General features: G+C 39.0%; 1 long non-coding RNA gene across 1 annotated transcript; it reads right to left on the bottom strand.

The window, feature by feature from the left end:
• Nucleotides 1-1,641: 1,641 nt before the first annotated feature.
• On the bottom strand, nt 1,642-17,929 carry LOC139323825 (uncharacterized). Its single transcript, XR_011601021.1, has 4 exons — nt 17,804-17,929; nt 10,469-10,591; nt 7,683-7,868; nt 1,642-1,997 (listed from the first exon to the last, which is right to left on the bottom strand). It is a non-coding gene; the product is annotated as an uncharacterized lncRNA (long non-coding RNA).
• Between the last annotated feature and the right edge of the window lie 6,360 nt (nt 17,930-24,289).

Genomic DNA, 24,289 nt, shown 5'->3' with positions numbered 1-24,289 from the left:
TGATTGCTCTTCCATTTTGCCCTTTTTCAGCTTTTTAATATCCCTTTTCAGAACTGTGTACAGGACTACATATTGTACGACATATTAAATTACAGAATTTTTCTTGACCGTTATGGTTGCTTCATGAAGGTTGAACCAGTTGATCCACTTATCTTTCTCAGGTTTGGCAACTTCTCCTTTTAAAAAATTCCACCAGCAATATTATAAATTTAAATAGATTTTTGAAGCCTGTTGATGAGTTATCTATGCTGCACATTGATATTAGAGTTAGTGTACCATTTTACAGGCTATGATTAGGCTTTTCTATAAGCCATTCTTACAATTCCCATTCTTGGAGACATTTGCACATATACCAGTCTATCTTTTCTAAGTTTCATGAAGAAGAGGAATGACAATCATATTTTATCAAAAGCATGGGCAGGCTCCTGGCTTAAATCCTTACAGCATAGCTGGAAATTTCCTCTATTCAAACTTATTTCAATGTACATAAACCAGGGAAAACTGACCACAGTTGGAGAACAGATCTACCATGAAGAAAGAATTAGAATTGGGCTTACCTTTGAAGATGTATTTACTTTAGCTTGCTGTAACCAGGGGAACGTATTGCTTGTGCGCATTGAATTCACAGAGGAAATTCAAACAACTATCGCTGGTCTCCATGGGTGTCCCTTAATGTACTTGTCAGACTTCATTTTCACTATTGTAGAAGAATAGAATATGTCCAGCAGCTCTATTTTTTCCCTTTGTGTGTGTGGCTCTTCACTGAGCCCATTTGTCTTGGTTTTCTGTAGCTAGATCCTGGGTACTTTATTTTCTGTTGCATCAATAATTTATCAGCCACATATTTGGCAGGCAATCGAAACATGTTTGATTCAGAATATGCAAACAGCCAAAGAATATGAAATCTGTAAGGAAAACTAGTGGATTTGCTTCTTATTACACGTATATACTGTAATCCTCAGCAGGCAAGTTCTCAGGGTGACTTTTAAGTAAAAGGAAACTAATAAGTAAAAACAGACCTAATAACAGTAAATCATTCTGTACAATACCCAACATTATTTTATTTCACCATGACAACAGCATTTTAATTCAAACTGAGATTAGGATCAACATTTTCAATTTCTGGCTTTGAAAGTGACTATCTTGATTTAGTCTATGGAGATTTGCAGTCATCCAGGTCACGATTGTCCCAAAGGTGTTTTTTCAGGAGGCAACTGGACCTTCTTGTTTTTTCTTTGAAGTGAAATGTCTTCAGAGAAAAAACAAGACAGTTCAGTTGCCTCCTAAAAAGGCACCGTTGGGACAACCATGACCTGGATGGCTGAGAATCTCCTCAGACTTTCAGCGATGCACTTTGGCAGGCCTTGCTAAAACAGTCCATAAATTGTTGAAGGTCTTCGGCACTGTAAGCAGTAATGGCAGCATCATCAGCAAAGAGGAAGTCTCGTAAGCATTTCAGCTGAACTTTAGACTTTGCTCTCAATCTAGAGAGATTAAAGAGTTTTCCGTCTGATCTAGTCTGGAGATAGATGTTAAGTAGAGTGAATGAGGACACAGAAGCCAGGTCGTGAGTAACAACAGCTCTTTACTTCATGGTGTGAATCCAGCAACTGACTCAGGGAAACAGTTCCCTTTATATACTTTACAGTCCTGGCAATCAGCCAATCAGCTGAGAGCAATTACATTCAAACTTTCCCACCAAAACTATATACATAACATCCCTCCCCTCCCAGAAGGCACTTGGGATACACATTTACATACAAAATCACGCAGGTGACCAGAGCGTGTCTGGACCCTAGTAGACATGTGCAGTTCAGTCTGTGGTGTGGCGTCGAGCGGGTCGGAGAGACTTCTTGTTTCTCCCCGCTCCGCCAATGGAACCTCCTGGATTTCTCTGGGGGCATTGACTTCTTCAGTTGGTTTCGATTCCTTGGGTTGCTGGCTCCAGACACCGAAGTCTTCAGATAAGTTCTCCGCTTGTCTCGGGCTTGAGCTAACTGTTGGAAGTGGTTGGTAGTTAGGGACTGGATCGTCAGGCATGGTTTCTGGTTTGGCGACTACCCTTTTTCGTAACTGGTCTATGTGCCTACGCCATACCCTTCCATCTCCCATGTCTAACATGTAAGACTTGGGCCCGGTTGTATCTGTAATCGTCCCTGCTATCCATAGGGGCCCGTCTGCGTAGTTCCTGGCATACACTGGCATCCCTATCGGAAATTCCCTCAGTTTCTTTTCTGATCCCTTGAAACTGTCAGGGGAATAGTTAGGGTGTAACCTTGTCTTAGCGCGATGTGGAGAGTTAGATTGGCTCGAGTGAGCAGCCTTCTCTGTAGGTGAATATCTCTCACGCCACAGATTAGTTGCTCTAGGAGCGCGTCATCTAGGTCTCTGTACTCGCAGTGCATTGCCGCCTTACGCAGGGCGGCCATGTACGCGCTGACCGGCTCTCCCTCTCGCTGCAGTCACTGGTGAAACTCGTACCTCTGTACAAATTTGGAAGGCACGTAAGCAGACACCATGTTTGTCTCTCTGGGTGTTCCGCTCGTCCGCCTGGCTGGATTCTCTTTTTCAGCTCTCTCTGTTGCTTCGTGGCTTCAACTCTTTCCTAAGCTCTGGGCCTCAAAATCCCATCCTTGTCGCCAATCTTAAGTAGAGTGAATGAGGACCCAGAAGCCAGGTCATGAGTAACAACAGCTCTTTACTTCATGGTGTGAATCCAGCAACTGACCCAGGGAAACAGCTCCCTTTATATACTTTACAGTCCTGGCAACCAGCCAATCAGCTGAGAGCAATAACATTCAAACTTTCCCACAAAAACTATATACATAACAATAGATACCCTCTGTTGCAGTTCCAAAAGCATGTTTCAGCATGACAGCAAAAAAGATCCCAAATAAAGTTGGCGCGAGGACACAGCCCTGCGTCACTCCACTTTGAATGTCAAAGGAATCTGATGTTAAGCCCGCAAAAACTATTTCCTCGTGAAAGGACCTAATGATGTTAAGGAGCTGAGGTGGACATCCAATCTTGGAGAGAATTTTATAAAGGCCGTCCCTACTAACAACACCTTTAAGGTTTAAAAAATTGCAGCAACTTTTGAGAACTTTAATTTCATTTTTCTGTGCTTGCACTCAACAACATTGTGATATTTTAAAGAACATCCCCTTTATCAAGGCACAAGTGTCTATAGACAGCTGTCTTATTAATTATGCCTTATAATACCTTTTAAAACTTAATGATATTGTTAACATTTTAATTTGTAAATGTGCTGTTTGAAGCTTAATGTATTATCTTTAAGATAATTGTTACAGTCCATTTTAAGAAACTGTGCTTAACAATATACTTGTCTTTAGAAATATACTACAAAATTCCCTTTTTTATATTCAAGCGCATAATGTTATTGGTATGTTTTCTATAACACTGCTTAATCAGAATGGACAATACCCAGATATCTGACTATTAAAGTGTCTTTGTTCTTCGTATAGTATGCCTAGTGCATATTAAGCAGCAAGAAAAGAGTACTGTGTCTGATGATTTGATTCTGCATTTCCAAGCTTACCGGATGGTTCTGAAGCAAAGACTGCCAGGTTTGTGTAAAACTGAAGTCAAGACAGGCTTTTGGGTTAAGTTGCACATTATTTCAAAGGAATAGAGGTCCATAGCCATAATCAGAACCCATCAGAAACATCTTGCAGAAAAGCTGCTATGTCTGCTTTGTGTGTTCATGTCTTGGGCTGACAGAGGAAATGTTTGAAATGTCTTAATGAGTACATGCTGTGTTTTTCAAGACTTCAGGACCTCTAGCTAATTAAAACACAGAGTTTATATGCTTGGACATAACCTAAGCCACCTAATACCGTTCTTTGAAAGATAAATTCAGTGGTGAAATCCAATTTTTTTTACCACCGGTTCTGTGGGTGTGGCTTGGTGGGTGTGGCAGGGGAAGAATACTGCAAAATCTCCATTCCCTCCCCACTCCAGAGGAAGAATACTGCCAAATCCCCATTCCCTCTCCACTCCTGGGGCCAGTCAGAGGTGGTATTTGCCAGTTCTCCAAACTACTCAAAATTTCCGCTACCAGTTCTCTGAACTGCTCAAAATTTCCGCTATCAGTTCTCCAGAACCTGTCAGAACCTGTCAGAGCCTGCTGGATTTCACCCCTGGATAAACCCCACACATCCCCATGGTCAGTGGTGGGATTCAAGTACAGTAATTTAACAACCGGTTCTCTGCCCTAATGATTTCTTTCAACAACCAGTTTGCCAAACTGCTCAGAAAGTTAACAACCGGTTCTCCCAAAGTGGTGTGAACTGGCTGAATCTCACCACTGCCCATGGTCACGTGAACAAAATGTAACCATTTTTCACAGTTACCACTGTTGCGGCATCCCCATTGGTCACATTATCAAAATTCAGATGCTTGGCCATTGGTTCATATTTGTGACAGTTGCAATGTCCCCGGGATCATGTGATCGCCTTTTGCAACCTTCTAACTAGCAAAATCAACGGGGAAGCCAGATTTGCTTAACATCCATGTTACTAACTTAACGACGACAGCAGCAGGAAGTAAATTCTGTTTTGGTCATTTTCTGCTGACTCAAGGACAGGCAGGGCAAGAAACTAAATTATAAAGGATCGACAGAAGAAAGATATCAACCCCTGTACTTTAAATAAACATATATTGGGGGGGAGGGAAGTAAACAGCGGGTCTAAAGTGGATGAGCACAAATGCATAGCGTTCCAAAAATAAGCATGCTTTTGGCCGTTTAAAACAAGGAGGGTTCATATACCTATTCCATTAACTCAGTATAAGAGCCCTTAGATTCATGGATGTACGTATGTTTGGATTTTCACACACATATGATACAATAGTGTAAAAGTCAGCTTTCCTCAACTTGGTGCTTTTCAAATGTGTTAGGTCTACAATTCTCAGCCAGTAGAATCTTCTTGGATTGGAATTCTAGATAGGCATTCAATTAGTAAAGATTGAATTTGATATAATTATCACTCAGGTTGATATAGCTGCTAATAAGTGCATACCTAAGAAACCTGGACAACCACATGCTCCTAAACTGCTCTGCACAAACCAGGAAGAACCATACATTTTTTTAAAAAATAAAGGAATCAAGTGACTATAAATTATAGACCAGACTGCTTGTTGCCCATTCCTTTGAGGCAGGCCAGGTCTAGAAACTGGCACAGCAGGCATTTCAGGAATGCCTTTGGGAGTAGTAAGACAGAATAACAGAATATTGAAAGCCTCTCCAAGTTCCTCTTTGTTTCATCTTCTACTAGACAAAATCAAGGTGGAATGATTTTGAGTTTCTTTCTCATGCTTATTCTCTTTTTTTTCCCAGGAATCTGTAACCTTTCCTGAAAGCTCCCCCTGAATGTTTCATGCACTCCTTGTCAGTCAGCTCCACATTCTTTTACAGCAGGGGTTACTAAACTTTTTTTTTTTTACCCCATGTAATCATAATGTGTACACCTCCCCTAAGAATCCAAGCACCAGAATGAACACAACTGAAGAATGAAAACAATACAATGACTCTTTGGGAAAGGTGGATTGAGTGTAAGGAATGTACAACTAAAAAGTTCTTCATACCACCCCTCAATTCTGTTTGCATCTCCTCAAGGGAGGTACATCTTCCAGGTTAGGAAACTCTGCTTGACAGTAACCCCTTATAATGATAAATTAATTTGTGATGCTTCTATAAAACTAATTTGATTGATGTTAGGGTTGGACAAGACGTAAATATACCATTTTAATGTAAACATTTAAATTGATGTATTCCAGGATTTTTTTTAAACAGGTAGTCCTCAATTTACAACCACAACTGAGCCCAACATTTATGTTGTTAAGTGAGGTTTGCCCAAATTTATGACTTTTCTTGTCATAGTTGTTAAGTGAATCACTGCAATTGATAAGTTAGTAAACCGGTTGTTAAATGAATCAGTCGTTCCATTAGTAACACAGTTGCTAAGTCAATCTGGCTTCCCCATTGACTGCAAAAAGTTTGCAAAAGGTTAAGGTTATGACGTGAGGACACTGCAACCATCATAAATATGATTTGGAACCAGTTGCCAAACACCTGAATTTTGATCACATGATCATGGGGATGCTACAGCACAGCCATTTTCCACCGCACGTATACAAGCAAAATGAGAATCAAAGCGCCAAGTGAGTTTCAAACACTTTCACTTTGTCTGTACAAGCCTAATCAGATGTTCTAAAAAACCTGTGAAGGTTTTTTTTAAATGAAAAAAACTGATCAGGCTTTTTCAGGCAAGATGAAAACCCTTAGAGTAGGGGTGTCAAACTCAAAGCTTGCAGGCCAGATCTGGCCCACAGGGTGCTTAGATCTGACCCGCGGGTCTGCCCCGTAAACAGCGAAGGACTGGCCCGTGGTGCCTCTGCCAGTGAAAAGGAGCTCTGTTTTCACTGGCAAAGCACTCGGGCCACCATAGGTGCCTCTGACACGAGTGACATTGACCTGGCCACGCCCACCCTGGCCACACACCACCTCTCACGCTCCCGAGGTCAAACACAACCCTAATGCAGCCCTCAATGAAATCGAGTTTGACACCCTTGCCTTAGAGACTCCTGATTCATAGTTTGAGACCCCATGCCATTCTATAGATTGGATGTGATGTGGATCTGATGTGGCAATGCAATGTGGAATCTAGTAAATATATACCGTAGTATTTGGCAGTCCCTACAAAATCCTATGCATTTTCAGTCTCAGCATTGACAAGTTAACTAACTGCTAGCCTGCAACAAACTATACACACACTCTTTAAAATGTTCTTGCCTGATTTTGTTAAGCTACAGACTAGTTATGGCCCATAAAACAAGACAGGTAATAAAATCTTTAATTAATTAAATTCCAAAAGCCACAATAAAACCAGAGGCAACGCACTACAATGAATTATTAGTTTCCCCTCCTGCCTCATTCAACCTTGATACCGCCACTTCAGTGATGAAAAATGAGTTCTTTACCTCCAATCTTACAGGAAAGTAAAAGCAACAAAACACCTGTGATAGAATGTTGTCAGGATTAACAGGAGGGAGGCAGTGCATTCCAGAGTAACAAAAGATGACACAGGTTAGATAATTTGTGTGGGAGAAAAAGGATGAAAGTGGGTCCTTCCTAGTTGTACATGTTTATGGTACAAGTAGACTGATTTAATTTGGTTTATAGGGGAGGAAGAATAAAGGAATGATTCAGGAGAGTCCTAACATGTCTTTCTTGGTTTTGGAGCATGACAAGACCTCACCTATATAGGAGCCTTTACTCTTTCAGATGACTCTAAATCAGAATCTAGGCTTACATCTTGAACCTAGGAAATATATACAGCTACAGAGAGGTGGCGCAGTGATTTGAATTCAGTATTGCAGGTTAATTTTGCTCACTGCAAGCAGTTCAATCTCGACTGGCTCAAGGTTGACTCAGCCTTGCATCCTTCCGAGGTGGGTAAAATGAGGGCTCAAATTGTTGGGGGCAATATGCTGACTCTGTAAACCACTTAGAGAGGACTGTAAAGCACTGTGAAGTGGTATATACATCTGAGTGCTATTGTTATTGCTATTTTTTCCCCTAGGGATTCCTTTAAAAAGAGAAGGATAAATCAACTCGAGAAACATACTGCATAATAGGAACATGAGACGTAAACGTAACTTACCACTTTACAGATGGGAACTCATCCAGGACTTCATAGCAATTGCCACATTAAGTAAAAGATCATAGAATCATGATGTTGGAAGGACCTTGGAGATCTAGTCCAATCTTCTACCCAGATTATGGGATGGAAATCCAACTCATATGGACAACAGCAGGCTAGGGAAGGTGTATGGAATTTATATCTGGTCTTGAAAAGCAAGTGGGAGAGATGAAACAAATACTCAGCTCTGGGAAAATATAAAGCACAAGAAAGAAGCTCAGAACAGCCCTATCTTGACTTTGTGTTCTTTAAAAAGTGGCAATGAAAATTTGGGGCATTCTATCACGATTCTGTTAATATAATCTTACTTTTTTCATGTTTTTTCATGTGCTCAACTAATTATAGAAATTTAAACAAACAAATAAATAAATAAATAATTAACTTAATCAGTGCTTGATTCAATTCAAAAATGTTGACTCTTTGCTACCACCTAATGGTTGAAAGGTTAAACAGTAATCACGAAGTGGCCACGAAATTATTTCACAAAGTGAAATAATTTAGCCCATCTCGGGTTTAAGGCATAGAATTGAAAATGCACTTCAAAGAACTGAGCTCTTGAATTTCTAAAGCCTGCCTAGTGCAGAATTCCCTTCACAATAGCCACAAGGGGTTCTTGCCAACACAATGGGAATGAAAAAGGGGGGAAAAAGAGGATGTGACATTGTGCGTGCCAATTGAAGGACACTTTTCACATACAGTAGTGGATGATGTTGGACAGATGTCTGACATCAACTATATATACAGTTTGGACAGCAAAACCATATGGGCACATAAATGTGTGCTGTGGGGGCCAAGAGGAACTCAAATGGCATCATTTTCAACTTGCTGCAAAATGCAAAGGGAAAACAGCCCAGCAGCTGGGTGGATGAGACCAAGTCTAATATGAAGCATTGCACTAAATATGTTATTTGGGTATACTCAAACTTAGGAGCAGGGAAGTAGGAAACTGTCCTAAACTAGAATTACCATAAGGTAAAGGTTCCCCTCGCACAAATGTGCTAATCGTTCCCGACTCTAGGGGGTGGTGCTCATCTCCATTTCTAAGCCGAAGAGCCAGCGCTGTCCGAAGACATCTCCGTGGTCATGTGGCCGGAATGACTAAACGCCAAAGGTGCATGGACTGCTGTTACCTTCCCACCAAAGGTGGTCCCTATTTTTCTTCTTGCATTTTTTTACGTGCTTTCAAACTGCTAGGTTGGCAGAAGAATTACTACAACGTGGCAGAAAAGTGATACTAGCTACCTAGTGGTTATTTAGCTTTAGCCTTAACTAAATTTCAAATACCAGGAAGTTGTGTCACTATTGTTTGAAATACATGGATTTTGTCCTTCCATGACTGAATACTGTAACTATATACAGGGATGGCTGCAATCACATACTTTGGATGTGATTCATGGTTCGTTGATTTAAGTAGAAAATTCTGAAGTCCTTGGTGTGCTCTGAGCTTGGTTGTTTGCTTGCAGATGTCCAAAGTCCAAGCAAACATCCAAGATCAGAGAGCACCAAGGACTCCACAGTTCAGTCCTGCTCTACATATATTCCCTTTTATTAGAGGTCTCTGTTAGCTTGCACTTTCATTAATATATTGTTTCTCAAATAGTCCAGCTGGATCTACCACTGTGTCATAATGTTGCTCAAGTTGATCTCAAAGCCACTTTACATTTCCTTACATACACCATTCTATAAGGAAGAAGTTTCAATCAAAGGGTCTCAAAGAGGCGAGGAAGTTGGAAATACATATAAAAGCTGCTATTGTTATGTTATTGTTATTATGTTCACAACAATATGAAGTCACAGCTGGTAGTTCTTTATGAATGAAGGCGAATATATGTGCCCCAGGAAAATGTTGCAGGATCCAATTTGAGTCAGTCACCAGGACCAGAGGTTTTGTCTTCCGAGCTTTCAAACTCGAGCTTTCAAACTTGTGCTGGAGCCCATCTTCAGGAACTTCTCTGTAGCAGAGTATGTGCTTTTTGTGTGGTATTTACAGTGCCTGTTGTAAGTGGGTTTTTAGATGTTGATTGGGGTGTGTTGATGGCTGGCTTTTAAATCATTAGCTGTCCTTTGCTTGTGCTGCCCAGCCCTTGCCTTCTAAGTACATGATAGGCTGGTGGTAAATCAGCACTCCTGTTGATATTCCTCCTAGTTCTTTGGCTTGCATATGCATTGTTGGCTTTCATATACGTTGAGTTTTTCCCAAGAATCAAGGGTATCATAATGTATTGTCATAGTGTATGAGCAGATCCAGGTGGCCTTTTGCAACAAACATATGGAAATTTTGTTAAGGCATAGATTTTCTATTGCTGTCCAAGATTTTTTGATATGACACCCAGTATGCTGGAAACCACTAAGACCACCAAAACTGGTTTATGCCATAATTTTTAAGTTTCAATTTTCAGATCTTTGCAATTGTCTTCAATTCTTTGTCTTCTCTTCTACTATCCCTTGGAATTGCCACATAAATTATCCACATTTTCTTCTTTTTAATCACAATTGTATTTGTTGTGTTATGAGCCAAGATTTTATCAGTCTGTATCTGGAAATTGCACAATATTCTATCCTGCTCATTTTCGACTACTTTTTCAACCATATTTTCCCATCAATTTTTCATTACTAGTACATAATAATTTTTACATATCTTCTATGATTCATTTTGGGGACTGTATTACATTGTCATTTATAATCAATTTGTACAATCTTTAACATTTTTAACTTGTTCATACTTGTGTTATCCAAATGTAACATACCCATATATTTATATGCTTTATCCTGATAGTTCCTGATGGTTTGGTCATTCGGTATTTCAATTCCATTATTGTTTGTGATTTTTACTGTAGCACAGTTCTGTAGGCCAAATTCCATTGCTATATCTGAATGGGAAAATACCGTATGTGAATACTTTAAAATGGGAAATAAGGAAAACTGGACTCTTTCTCCTCTGAATAAAATCCCAGGGATGAGGAAATGCTATTACTGGATAAATATTTTACATGACTTGGCATTTCCTGAACCTTCTTTTCTACTTAGTTCAAAAGTGGACATGAACCAGTATCCCATTATATCAATATTGGGCATTAGGGCTGAGGAGCTGGAAGTTGTAGTTCAGCAATATTTGGAGGTCCAAGTGCTTCCCAAACTGCTTTAGATGATGACACTACCTCACAATTCAAAACATGGTGAGCCACTAGGGAGCTGGCTTGCTTATACTACTAATCAGGGCCTCGGGCTTTATGCCCAAATCCAGTTCCAAAAACCCCATGACCATGGATTGGGTTGGACATAGGAGGTGTTGTCAACTTTCCCCCACGCACAAGCCCACTAATTTAAAATCCAAAGACACTCAAAAATAGTGAAGGTGGGAATCAACATCGTATTGACAAGATTATGAAATGCAAATATTTGGCTAGAGTTTGATGCCTTGCCAATTAAGCTAAATATTTAAAATCAAAATCAGCTTATCAACAAATAAGGGTGGGGGGGGATAATCTTTTTTGGGCTTTGCTGGGTGGAGTCCAAAGTCCATTACACTCTCATTTATTTATTTAAAATGATGTTTAGAACTCCCCTTTCTGCTGAAATTTCCAAGAGAGTAAACAAGAACTCGGTGAAAAGTTTCAACACATTAAAATCAAATACACTAATTAAATAATAGCCAAAAGGAGCTTTAAAGCGACAATAAAAAGCGTAAGACCATTCAAAGAAAACACATTATCTGTTTTCCTCTCAAGAGAACAGAAGTGTTTGGCATTTAAATGACAGGAGAATAGATCCTGGAAAATTCCTGTGGCTAATGTTCATCTCAGAATTGTGCTGTGTGGAGTCTTTTGAGAGGTTTTGGGTGGGGCACTATGTGGTCTTGTGGGCAAGAAGGGGCAACATGCTTCCTTTCCGTGAAATCCAAATGAAGCTTAAAATTATGTGTAAGAAAACATACGTAGTGTTGTGAGGGGCAGGATGACCCTGTGAATTAGAACAATCTGGTCCTGATTATTTCAAGCTGAGCTGCAGGCAGTCCTCAACTTACAACCATTTGTTTTATAACAGTTCACCACTGTCAACAGTGATGACAGACCAGAAAAAAGTAAGACGCCCTGAGTCTCCGGAGAAGGGCGGCATATAAATTAAAGCCAAAAAAAAAAAGTGACTTATAACGCATCCCCAAAGTTACAACTATCACACCGCCCCCACAATCACACAAACACAATTCAGGTGCTTGGCAACTGGCTCACATTTACAATGGTTGCAGCATCTTGCTGCAACATGATCACAATTTGTAACCATTCCAGCTGACCTCCAACAAGCAAAATCAATTGGGGAGGCAAGATTCCCCAATAACGAGCCTACAATTAGCTTAATGACCGCAGTGATTCCTTTAACAACCATGGTGGTAAAATCAGGTTTGGTCACATGACATTTGCTTTACAATTGCACCAACTTATGACAGAAATCCTAGTTTCAATTTTGGTCATAAATCAAGGGCTGCCTGTATTTTTATTTGGTTCGTGATATCAGCGACTGCAGCTGTTAGGAAATGACTGTTACCTAATTGGTTGGGTTGGCAATATATAAACCATCAATATATGTTTGTATCATATATTGATATAAACCTGTATTGTATAGCTTTAAGACTGTATTGCTGTGTTGCATCATACTGTGTCCTGATTGGCTAGCTCTGTAGCCAATGTCCTTAAGAGGGAGCTAGAATCATGGCTTATTCTCTCTGCTTCTCTCTGCCTGCTCATTGCTGCTTTCTATTGGTCACTGCTGCTTTTGCTGTTTTTGCTACTGTTTGTGAAACCAGAAGAACTGTGAATGACTAAGACGTATGGTAAGAAGACCTTGTTATTGGAATATCCCTGGACTGACGTTTGACTATCTACTGGTTTATCTGTGTATGACCTGGACTGTTTATTGTACTTTGCTTTACTCTTCCTAAAAGTAAATTATATCACAACTCAGTGTATCTGTGTGTTGACTGTGATTATTCATAACTACTCTCAGCCATTTTCATGTGCATACCCTTGCTACTCAAGAGTTACGCTGCATATTCCTTAATAGCAGCAACATTGCCAACTGGTGTTCAAAGGCAAGCAAGATTTTCCATAGAACATTGGAGAGAGTCAAACTATCTGCAGTTTCTATATGGCCCACCATGTTTAAGACCACAGAGTATTTATCCATTATAAAAATACCTCCCTACAAATAAAACCTGCAACAAAGAAAAATAGATATGTGTTTGTTATAGTTTATCTCAGGTGGCTTTTGTTTTTACCATATTCTATAGTAGTCCTTGACTTACAACAGTTCATTTAGTGACTGTTTGAAGTTACAACATCACTGAAAAAAGTGACTTATGACCGTTTTTCACACTTATGAGCGTTGTAGCATCCCCATGGTCATGTGATTTACATTCAAATGCTTGACAACTGACTCACATTTATGATGGTTGCAGTGTCCTGGGTTCATGGGATCACCTTTTGTGACATTCTGACAGGCAAAATCAATGGGGAAACCAGATTCACTTAACAACCGTGTTACTAATTTAACAGCTGCAATGATTCACTTAACAAATGTGGCTGTCTGGTTCTAAACAGAAGGAAATAAAAGGAGACAAACCTGGATGGCTGCTACCTTAGTTTAATCACTTCTTGGCACTCACTGACAATCGCAGATGAAAATCTTGTTAGGGCTACTGCCCTGTGCTTCCTACCACCATTTATCCATTAGTTATCACCACCCACCCAATCACGCGCGTTGCTCCCTCCCATGTGACCCAGAAGTTGCTGAGCACATTGTAAGCCGCCCTGAGTCTTCGGAGAAGGGCGGCATATAAATCAAATTAAAAAAAAAAAAAAAGTTGGCTTACGTTTAATTCTTGAGTAACTACAACCAGCATCTCAACAGTTAATTCATTTGTTATTTCCTGTTGGCCATGATGATGTCATCCCCCAGCTATTCCCTCCCGTCAATCCTATCAGTTCCTGGGAGGCTCGATGAAGCAGATGCTGAGCTGAAACGAGGTTTGTGCGTTCCTCCCCCCAAGAATGGCAGCTCCATGCCGACAGCACGCTGGAGCTGAAAGTGGCAAGAAAAGTCGTAAAATGGGCAAAACTCACTTAACAAATTTCTCACTTAAACAACATAAATTTTGGGCTCAATTTTGGTTGTAAATTGAGGACTATTTACTGAAGTAAATTGTATATGAAGGAATGTAGAATTGAAAATAGAGAAGGATTGAGTGTGCTGTTAAGAGGCGCTATCAGAAAAAAATTAGGCAGCCATGAGAATGAGAGAAGTGTGATAAAAAAATCAAATTAACCCCTCATTGATGTTGGGTCAGAAAGAAATTTGAGACAAATTTTCAGGATTCTGTTATTCTACTTTACTTCAAGGCCTGGCCTATCTCAGAGGACCAACAACCCAGGGCTCCGAATCTTTAGCTGCATCGGAAAAATCAGAATAAGAAAATAAGGAATGGGAATAACACAGTCTGCACGAAGAAACTCAGTTTTGGAGGATGGGGGTACTTTCAAAAAGAAGTGTATGTATGTTTGGAACTATGTGTGTGTGTATAATGGATTAAAATGTGTATCAGAATAAAAAGTGATCAAATGTATGCAAAGGACATATATCAGAATTTGCATACTCAAAAAGACTCGGATATTTGGATATCAGGTGAAAACAATTCATCCTGTCTGTTATGCATGTGAAGTTTCAATGCACCAAAAATACTGGTGAAGAAGCCAACTACAGTAGTAGCAAAAATACTTAAGGATCTGAAAGCCAGTCTCTTTCTTTTGCAGATGTTAAATGTGTGGATACATTTTTTTTCTGTCCTGTTGTTTGGCACATCAACTGAAGAAAAATAACTATGCAGGATCCATTCTGGGTCAGTCACCAGGGCCAGAGGTGTCTTCCGAGCTTTCGGATTCATGGTGGAGCCCATCCTCAGGGACATACTCTGCTAGAAAGAAGTTTCCTGAAGATGGGCTCCAGCATGAGTCTGAAAGCTCCGAAGACAAAACCTCTGATCATAGTGACTGACCCAGATTGGATCCTGCAACATTATCCTGGGACACGTATATTCACCTTCATTCGTGAAAAATCCTCGTGTTTTTTGTACAGCAGTTAACAAAGGCCTGTAAATACTTTGCTAAACTATTCCCCCATTTTTGAAGGCGGATGGAGAGTGGGGAAAAATAAGACCGGAAAGAAATGTTTCTAAGGCTGAAGTGAATCAGGATATTGCTTAGGAGTGCAAGACTGAGAACAATTTTGACACGACAGATTCAGCATCGCAGCTTTAGGTAAAAGGCATTACAGGCATTGGCAGTAACTCAACCAATGTCTCTGCTTGCCTCATCGTCTATATCCGAAACCCATCCTTATGTATGCCGAGCACTGAGAAAAGCTATATTTGGATCAGATGGTGGCAGGGAGAATACACCACCCTTTTCTATTGTATGTTCAGGTAACAGACTGGGTGTTCCAAAATTACTAAGTGAAAAGCTACATAGGTAAGGCAAAGATAAACATACAGCACAAGCTGGTGCAATTATGGAGCAAACCAAACAGTCCAACACCCATACACACCTATGCAAATGAAATAAAATTATCCTTTCCTCCTACAACCATATTGATTTCACACAAACAGATATCTAAGCTCGACTGGAAGCTGTGCATTGTCTTCTCAATGATAAGCTGAACAATGCAAAAAAGTATATCCCCCATTGCAGCTGCATAAGAAACAATACTGAGAGTTATAGCTAAAGTAAGTATGCTTCTTTTATCAATTCACAACATAACGGCATAAGTAATGTGAAGTCTGAAGATTATGATTTTGGAATTGTCTTTTGTCTGTAACTGCCAACATCCAGAACAGGTGCATGTGATTGTAGGTTGATGACAACCTACAAGTGTGTGTGTATTGCTATGTGAGTCATTATCCCCACTGATACATACGTCAAATGAACATATATATATACAGTATGTCACAGAAGTGAGTACAACCCCTCACATATTTAAGTATATCTTTTCATGTGACAACACTGAAGAAATGACACTTGGTTACAATGTAAAGTAGTGAGTATACAGCTTGTATAACAGGGTAAATGTGCTGCCCCCTCAAAATAACGCAACAGGCAGCCATTAATGTCTAAACTGCTGGCAACAAAAGTGAGTACACCCCTAAGTGATAATGTCCAAATGGGGCCCAAAGTGTCAATATTTTGTGTGGCCACCATTATTTTCCAGCACTGTCTTAACCCTCTTGGGCATAGAGTTCACCAGAGCTTCACAGGTTGCCACTGGAGTCCTCTTCCACTCCTCCATGATGATGTCATGGAGCTGGTGGATGTTAGAGATCTTGTGCATGTTCACCTTCCATTTCAGGATGCCCCACAGATGCTCAATAGGGTTTAGGTCTGGAGACATGTTTGCCCAGTCCATCACCTTTAACCTCAGCTTCTTTAGCAAGGCAGTGGTTGTTTTGGAGGTGTATTTGGGGTCGTTATCATGTTGGAATACTGCCCTGCGGCCCAGTCTCTGAAGGGAGGGGATCATGCTCTGCTTCAGTATGTCACAGTCCATGTTGGCATTCATGGTTCCCTCAATGTCCTAAGTCTGCTTGTCTGCAGCAAACTGTTTGTGGGCTTTCTTGTGCATCATCTTTAGAAGAGGCTTCCTTCTGGGATGATAGTCCTGCGGACCAATTTGATGCAGCATGTGGCGTATGGTCTCAGCACTGACAGGCTGACCCCCCTCACCCCTTCAACCTCTGCAGCAATGCTGGCAGCACTCATACATCTATTTCCCAAAGCCAACCTCTGGATATGACGCTGAGCACGGGCACTCAACTTCTTTGGTCAACCATGGTGAGGCCTGTTCTGAGTGGAACCTGTCTTGTTAAACTGCTGTATGGTCTTGGCCACTGTGCTGCAGCTCAGTTTCAGGGTCTTGGCAATCTTAGCCTAGGCCATCTTCATGTAGAGCAACAATTTGTTTTTTCAAATCCTCAGAGAGTTCATTGCCACGAGGTGCCATGTTGAACTTCCAGTGACGAGTATGAGAGAGTGACAGCAAAATTTAATACACCTGCTCCCCCTTCACACCGGAGACCTTGTAACACTAACGTGTCACATGACACCAGGGAGGGAAAACGGCTTCTTGGGCCCCATTTAAACATTATCACTTAGGGTTGTACTCACTTTTGTTGCCACCAGTTTAGACATTAATGGCTGCCTGTTGCGTTATTTTGAGGGGACAGCTCATTTACACTGTTATACAAGCTGTATACTCACTACTTTACATTGTAACCAAGTATCATTTCTTCAGTGTTGTCACATGAAAAGATATACTTAAATATTTACAAAATGTGAGGGGTTGTACTCATTTCTGTAACATACCATACATACATACGTGTGTGTGTGTGTGTGTGTGTGTGTGTGTGTGTATCTGAAGTAATTTTACAATTTCTGTTAAGAAAGTGGGATAACTCTAGTTCCGGAATCAGAAGTTCAGGATAACCACATTTTCCTGGGGAAATAAATCTAACACACTTGCTATATTGCAAATAAATAAGTACAATAATCTCTTCTCCCACCAGCACAGATTTCAACCCTTAACTCAATTGTGATCTGTGTATTTGCTTCCCAATCACAAGCTCTTTGAAACAATTGAAAAAAGGATAGTCACTCTCTCACACACACACCCATAGCTTTGACAGTAACATCAAAGAAACAGCAATTTTCTCCACATTTGCTCATTATTTTCTAGACTTCTTTCCTTCAGTGTTGTTATAAGCAGACAAAGAGAACTGAAGCAGGAAAAAAAACATAGGAATAAAGTAGTACCTAATGCAATTCTTATAAAAGAAGCTGATTCTCTCATAAGTGTAGGAACTTACCCGCTGTGGTGTTTAAAAATTTTGAATGTTCCATTTCTGCATAAATATAACCTAAATTGTGATCTGTCAAACTAGATAAAGAGAACCTAATTCAACAAGTAAGTCAAAACTACATTCATGTATTTATTGAGGGAAATGATCCATAGCTACATGGATGTGGCAAAAGTTGTGTACTCACCTTCAGTAGCAATAACTGCAACAAAACATTTTTAATGACAGTTGATCAATTTTGCACATCAGGATTTTTAGCCCATTCCACCTTCCAGAACAGCTTCAACAGAGAGATGTTGATGGGATTCCTCACATGAACTGGCTGCTTTCAGGTCCTTCCAACATATTTCTGTAGGGTTAAGGTCTGGGCTTTGACTTGGCCATTCAGAAACATTAACTTTCTAATGTATTAATCATTCTTTGGTTGTATGACTTATGTGTTTTGGCTCATGGGCTTGCTACATGATCCACTTTCTCTTGAGCTTCTCTCACAGAGAAATACTCTGAAGTTTTTTTGTATAATTTGCTGGTACAGTTCAGAGTTCAATGATGGGAAAGCCATTTTGGCCCAGAGGTAGTAAAGCAGGCCTGAAACAGGATTCTGCCACCACCATAGATGGGATTAAGATTCTTGTGCTGGAATGCAGTTTTTGCCTTTTGCCAAACATAATATTTTTAGCTGAAGCTAAAAAATTCTATTTTGGTCTCATCCATCCACAAAACATTCTTCCACTAGCCTTCTGTGGTTTTGCAAATTGTAAGTGGGCAGCTATGTTCTTCTTGCAAAGTAGCAGCTTTCTTTTTGCAACTCTACTATGCTCAGTATTGTTGTTCTGTATTTTCCTGATGGTGGTCTCATGAATACCGATGTTTGCTAATGCAAAAAAGGCCTTTAGTTCCTTAGATGTTATTCTGAGGTTGAGATCTCTCAGAGTATATTACCTGCCTTGCTTTTGGAGTGATCTTTGTTGGTCAAACAGTCTTGGTTAAGGTTACAATGATGTTGAATTGGCATTTATACACAATCTGTCTCACATCTGTCTCAGACTCTCAAAGTCTAAACTCTTTGGAAGTGGTTTTGTAACTTTTTCAAGCCTGATCATAAAAAAACCTGTTTTTTTGAGGAAACCTGTTTCCTCAAAAATCTCCTTTCTTTACACTATGACACGGTGGTGTTCTGAAGATCAGACTTTAGATAGTGAATACCCAGAATTCTATTCTTTAAATAAGGCAGCCCTCACACTCTCACCTGATCCCATTGACTAAACACCTGATTCTAATTTCCCCTTCAAGTGAACTGATACTCCTAGAGCAGGGCTATCAAACTTGCGGCCTGCAGGATAGATGTGTCACGCGCTGGCCACACCCACACTTGGTTTAGCAAAGGGGGGAAAAAGTTGTGATACATCACGTGACGCCATGACAACACAAGTTTGATACCCCTGTCCTAGAGGTTCACATACTTTTGACACACACAAATATATAGCTTTGGACCATTTTACTCAATAATTGAAGAAGTATACATTTTAACTCATTTAATTGGGTTCTCTTTATCAAGTTTTAGATGTTTCAGGTTATATTTATGCATAAATATTGAAATTTCAAAAAGGTTCACAAACTTTCAAACTGAGATGCCACACTCAATTTACCTAGTTTCACCCTTTACAATAACAGAGCTGCTGCCATAAGGATATTGCAAGTCTATCAATTGTTCTCTGGTGGTGAAATATTTTAATCAGCTCATAGTTTAAGAATAATTATATTGTTTTCATTAGGTATAGTTGATTGATAAAGGAAAAAAGGATGGCAGAACCTAGGGGCAGAGTTAAAAGAGGATCAACCTAGAACTCCTACATAGCTACAAGAGTACTAAGTCCAACTCCCCTTGAATTCCATTGACCCTTATCTAACTCTAAGCAAGTGTCAACCATTAGTTGAGAAGATTCCTGCTCATAGGCTTTTAGCAATAAAACAGCTGAATTGAACCTTCACACCTGGACCTGGTCTTTTGCATATGAAAATTGCAAAAAAGACCTCACTTAGGAGAAATACCTCCAAAACTATGAATCATGTCATGGAGGTGGGTGGGCATGTAAAATTCTTGAGAGGTGTGTGAGGAGAAGAGGAAGGCGGTAAATAAAATTACACATCATATTTCTCCTGCAGTCCAAAGTTTACAGATTTCTCATCAAACACCTGCTTGACTTCAAACTTTTTATTATGACAAATGTATATTATTTTATTTTAAAAAATCCACACGGAAGCAATTCAAAATAATTACAACAAAAATTAAAATACTGCAGATGTAATGAATGAAAACATAGTTTTAAACAATCTATCGAGAGCAATGTAAAGACATTTTAAAAAGCACAAATATTTAATGAGGGCAAAGTTTGTTGGCTTCTCTTAGTTGCAAATGCCCAGTACAACAGTTCTAAATTTTAAGCCAATTATTAAACAGAGCCAGGGAAGGTAAATTGACCTGGGGATATTAGGAAATAAATTCCCTGTATACATATCTCTACTCACCTTTCATCTGCACTATTTAAGCAAGGCCAAGTTTGGAAATTATATTGGACAGTTCCTAAGTAACTAGCTTACTCTTCTTCTTATTTATCAATAAGAAAGTCAATTGAGATCAATATTGCTGAGAGTGGGTAAAAAAACCTCCAATGATTAAAGTTAGTAGCAGGGGTACATTAAACAGTGAGCTTGGAGATGTTTTTTAAGAAGTTAATACAGAGACTCATACAAACAGTTATATCCCTCTACATCTGTCCTCTGATGAAATTGTTTCCACCAACAGCACTAATTTTCTCTCCCTGTGGAGTGATTGGGGCACCTTCTAAAGACTGGGGGACACAAAGAAATGAGAAAAAAGGGTTGCATAATAATACTTTACTGATGTAAAATATAATGATGTAATCATTTCCATTTAAGTGTAAATATACCATGGAATATTAACAATGAAAATGCAATTCTGCACTGGGGAAATTGAAATATCTACTGCAACTGTCTGTCTGTCTATCCATCCATCCATCTTCAATAGGCAAAAACTATATTGGTAATCATGGATTATTACTGAACTGAAGAGACATTAAAGAGGACACACAAGGATATAATAAAAACAAATGCAAGAACTGAAGATGAATATGTGAAGTAATGTATAAAAGAGAATGAAAGGCAGGCGATCTTCCACAAATAGTAATACATGAGCAAATAAAACAAACAAAAAGACAAACTACTTACAGATATAAAAATTATTAAACTGCTGTTCAAAAGGGACACTTTCAGTCCTCATTATGTAATACTTTTTAGTGTCTACTGAAGACAGATATTTTTTTGGAAAAAACATTAAATATAATTAATTTACTACTAAATACGTAGGAGATAACAGTGCATTAAAAGACTCCCCCCCCCCCATAAAGCAATACATATTACTCTGCTGGCAAAACAAAGATTACACATGATCTTATATACAGTATGTTTATTTTTGTCTTAAAACAGTTATCTTTACTTAATGTTGCTTAAGTACCATCAATGAAGATTATGAAGGGGAACTAATCTTATTACATTTATATAAAATATTATACATAATCAAATACTTCAAGCTTCCATTTCCCTAACAACAAGATGTCCTCCCAACCTCCCCACCCGACTCCCACCCAACCAGATACAGTGTCACAGATACAGTGCAGGACTTGCAGGTTTCACATGATTCTTCCTTCATTACGCAGTCTGTGTTACCGTTCACGTCATCCCTGCTTTGCTAATCAAATTTTCTTGGCCCTTTTCTTTGAAAACCAGAGGAGCACTGCAGAATGTAGTAGCAAAACTGGTCAATTGCTTGATGTCCACTTTCAAGAGCCAATGAGAGAGCAACATGAAAACGCTAGGTTTAAAGCAAAGCTGCACAGTTATGAACATTTCTGTGTTCTGTTTCCATAACATACATGATTTATTATACAATGTATTTTGATTTGTTAAATTCCCCTGAAACAAAGCTATCTCACTTTAGCCCTGCAATACATGAGACACTCATCATATTATACACAAATAGTTCACCCCTATAGGCCAAGTATGCCGCAAAGCCAAGATACAAATAGAGAATGAGTGCAGTAAACATTTCAAAAGTGTAAACCTATACTTTCATCTATTCCCCCGTCAATGCTTATTTGGAAGGCCATGAAGTATTGAGCACAGCTACATATGTATGCACAGACGCTGCAGGGAAATGGAGCACAGCAAGCCATTATTTTCCAGCAAATATGCAAATATATCAATACAGAGTATAATCATGGCCATATTCAAGGGGATCGGAAGCTCATGGAAATAAAGCACATTCAACACAGGTTATCACACTGCATGCACAGAGGAAGCTATATTTTGACAGAGCTCACAATAGTTGCAATTGCAACAAGAAGAAGGCTGGAGTAGCAAAAAGAAAAGGGGTTGCTCATAGCTGGTCAAAATGAAATTTAATAACCTTCTCAGCTGCTGACCAGATATTAGCTTGAATGCAGTAAGACAGATAAAATTTGAGACGTATGAAAGAAAAGGAATGTTATCACTGAAGATTTGTATGGAAGACGCAAACTCCATCCAACAAAACTAATTTAGACTCATGATGCACAAAATATTACAAAAAATAAAGTTTTTCGGGGGAGAAAGATCCAGTTATATTTCTTCTCACATAAATTACTTGTTATTTCATGAATCAGACACCTCTATTACACTTAGAATCAAATTTTCCCTTCCAAGCGACTGGATCCACTGTCTATTTTTTTTATTATTATCTGTTTATTTATATCCCGCCTTTATTATTTTTACAAATAACTCAAGGCGGCAAACATACTCAACACAAATTTATATTGCAGTCTTAGTATAAAGTTTTAACTTTTGTTAAGGAGTTCTTATATATAAGAAGAAAAAAGTCATGAGGCATAAGCTTATGCTGTATAGTGTAAATGCCCATAAAATGCCTATATAACCTGGTTTCTTCCTCCATCTCTCTTTTTTAATAATTATTTTTAAAATACTGAGTGCTGCTTATTGTATATACTCTAAAGTATATATCCTTTTACATTTAGTGCAATAAAGTTAGGGCCTTGTATGCTTAAAAAGCTTCCGCACCATGATGAGCCAAATTCCACACAAGGAAATTGAATTCTACAATTTGTACAAACAACACAAATTTGCACTGATATCTAATTATTCCACTTTTAGTAGTCGTAGGGAAGTAATAGTGATTGCCCCTGGAAAACCCTATTCAGTTGCATTCCTTCACATTATAAAACGTTAACTAAGAAATGCTTAGTTTAAGTTATCTTCATACGTAGAAAGACAGAAAATCTAGTTTAAAAAAGGAAAAAAGTCAGAATATGGTGAATTCAACGATGAATTCTAAATTTCTGAATAAAACGCACTACCTTATTTATGTAGTTCTTTTAAAAATAGAGGGGAGGGTGGAGTTGCTTCATAGTCTATGTTGCTTCTGTTCACAGATACTATAACTAGTAATTAGACAACAAGTCTCCAACATATAGGATCTGTTCATAAGCTTTGTTATTTTTCATGTGAAGTGCTTGTCCAGGATCACAATATTTCTTCAGGACACTTTGTGTCAAATCTTAGGGCAGAGACAGGCAACCTAGTGCCCTCCTTCAGGTGTCCTGAACCTTCATTCTTAATCAGCTTTAGCTAGCACAGCCAATGGCAAGGATTATAGTCCAAAACACTGGAAGGATAGCATGGAGTCTATTCCTGTTTTAGGATTAAAAAACATTTCAGTATAGCATATTTTATCTATCACATCTAATCTGGATCAATCACTGCAGTGACACAACAACATCAGATGTGTATTGTACATGAGAAGGCCAAGCAACTTCAATACATTGTTCAACTACTCCTTTTCAGTATTTGATCTGCTTCAACTGGATAATGAAGGAATAACAGCAACATCAATAATGGCTTCTCAAGGTTCATGATTGCAAGTCTTCTGCAACTAGGCAGATACTAATGCAAGAACAAAATTATTAGTCTTTTAAGGTGCCACAGCACATTTTGTTTGTTTTTGCTGCAAGTTTCAAAATCAAAATTCAATCAAAGTCTAGGTAAGAAACAAATGAAGGATGCACATATATATTAGAGTACACTTTGTCCCTCTACCCGGCCTCCCCAAAGGAGTGGCAAAGCCTTCTTTGCCCTTTATCCCATTGATGCTGAACCCCAACTGTAGAGATTCAACACAGAGCAAAGACACCACTGCAGGTAACAGATAACCACTAAAGAAGATACTATAGACAAATTTGTTCTACTGGAGCCACAAAAGTTGATGTCTTCTGCTTTGCTTCCATACCTTAAAATAAAGCAAAGCTTCAGTCAATTCACTTGGAAGAAAATGACCAATCATCTATGGGATGCTCATCTGAATGATAAAAGAAACATTCATAATCTTCTGTTTGGTGTTCAATCCAAACACATAACATGTAATAGCTGCTGCAGAGACTTGGGTTGTATATTTTTCTTTTCTTCTTTTTTTTTTTAAATATCTCATCTGAAAACTAGACTACTAAAAAGATAATAAAATACTCTGGAATAGTAAAATCTGCTGTTCTTGACATCCATGAGCAAAAGAGTAATATCCTGTGAAAATAACATAGTGCTTTTAAAA

This window comes from Pituophis catenifer, unplaced genomic scaffold (assembly GCF_029215685.1).
Source record: "Pituophis catenifer annectens isolate HBS135680 unplaced genomic scaffold, rPitCat1.0.hap2 SCAF_1, whole genome shotgun sequence".
Taxonomy (NCBI): Eukaryota; Metazoa; Chordata; class Lepidosauria; order Squamata; family Colubridae; genus Pituophis; species Pituophis catenifer.
This window is presented reverse-complemented; position numbering and strand designations above follow the sequence as displayed.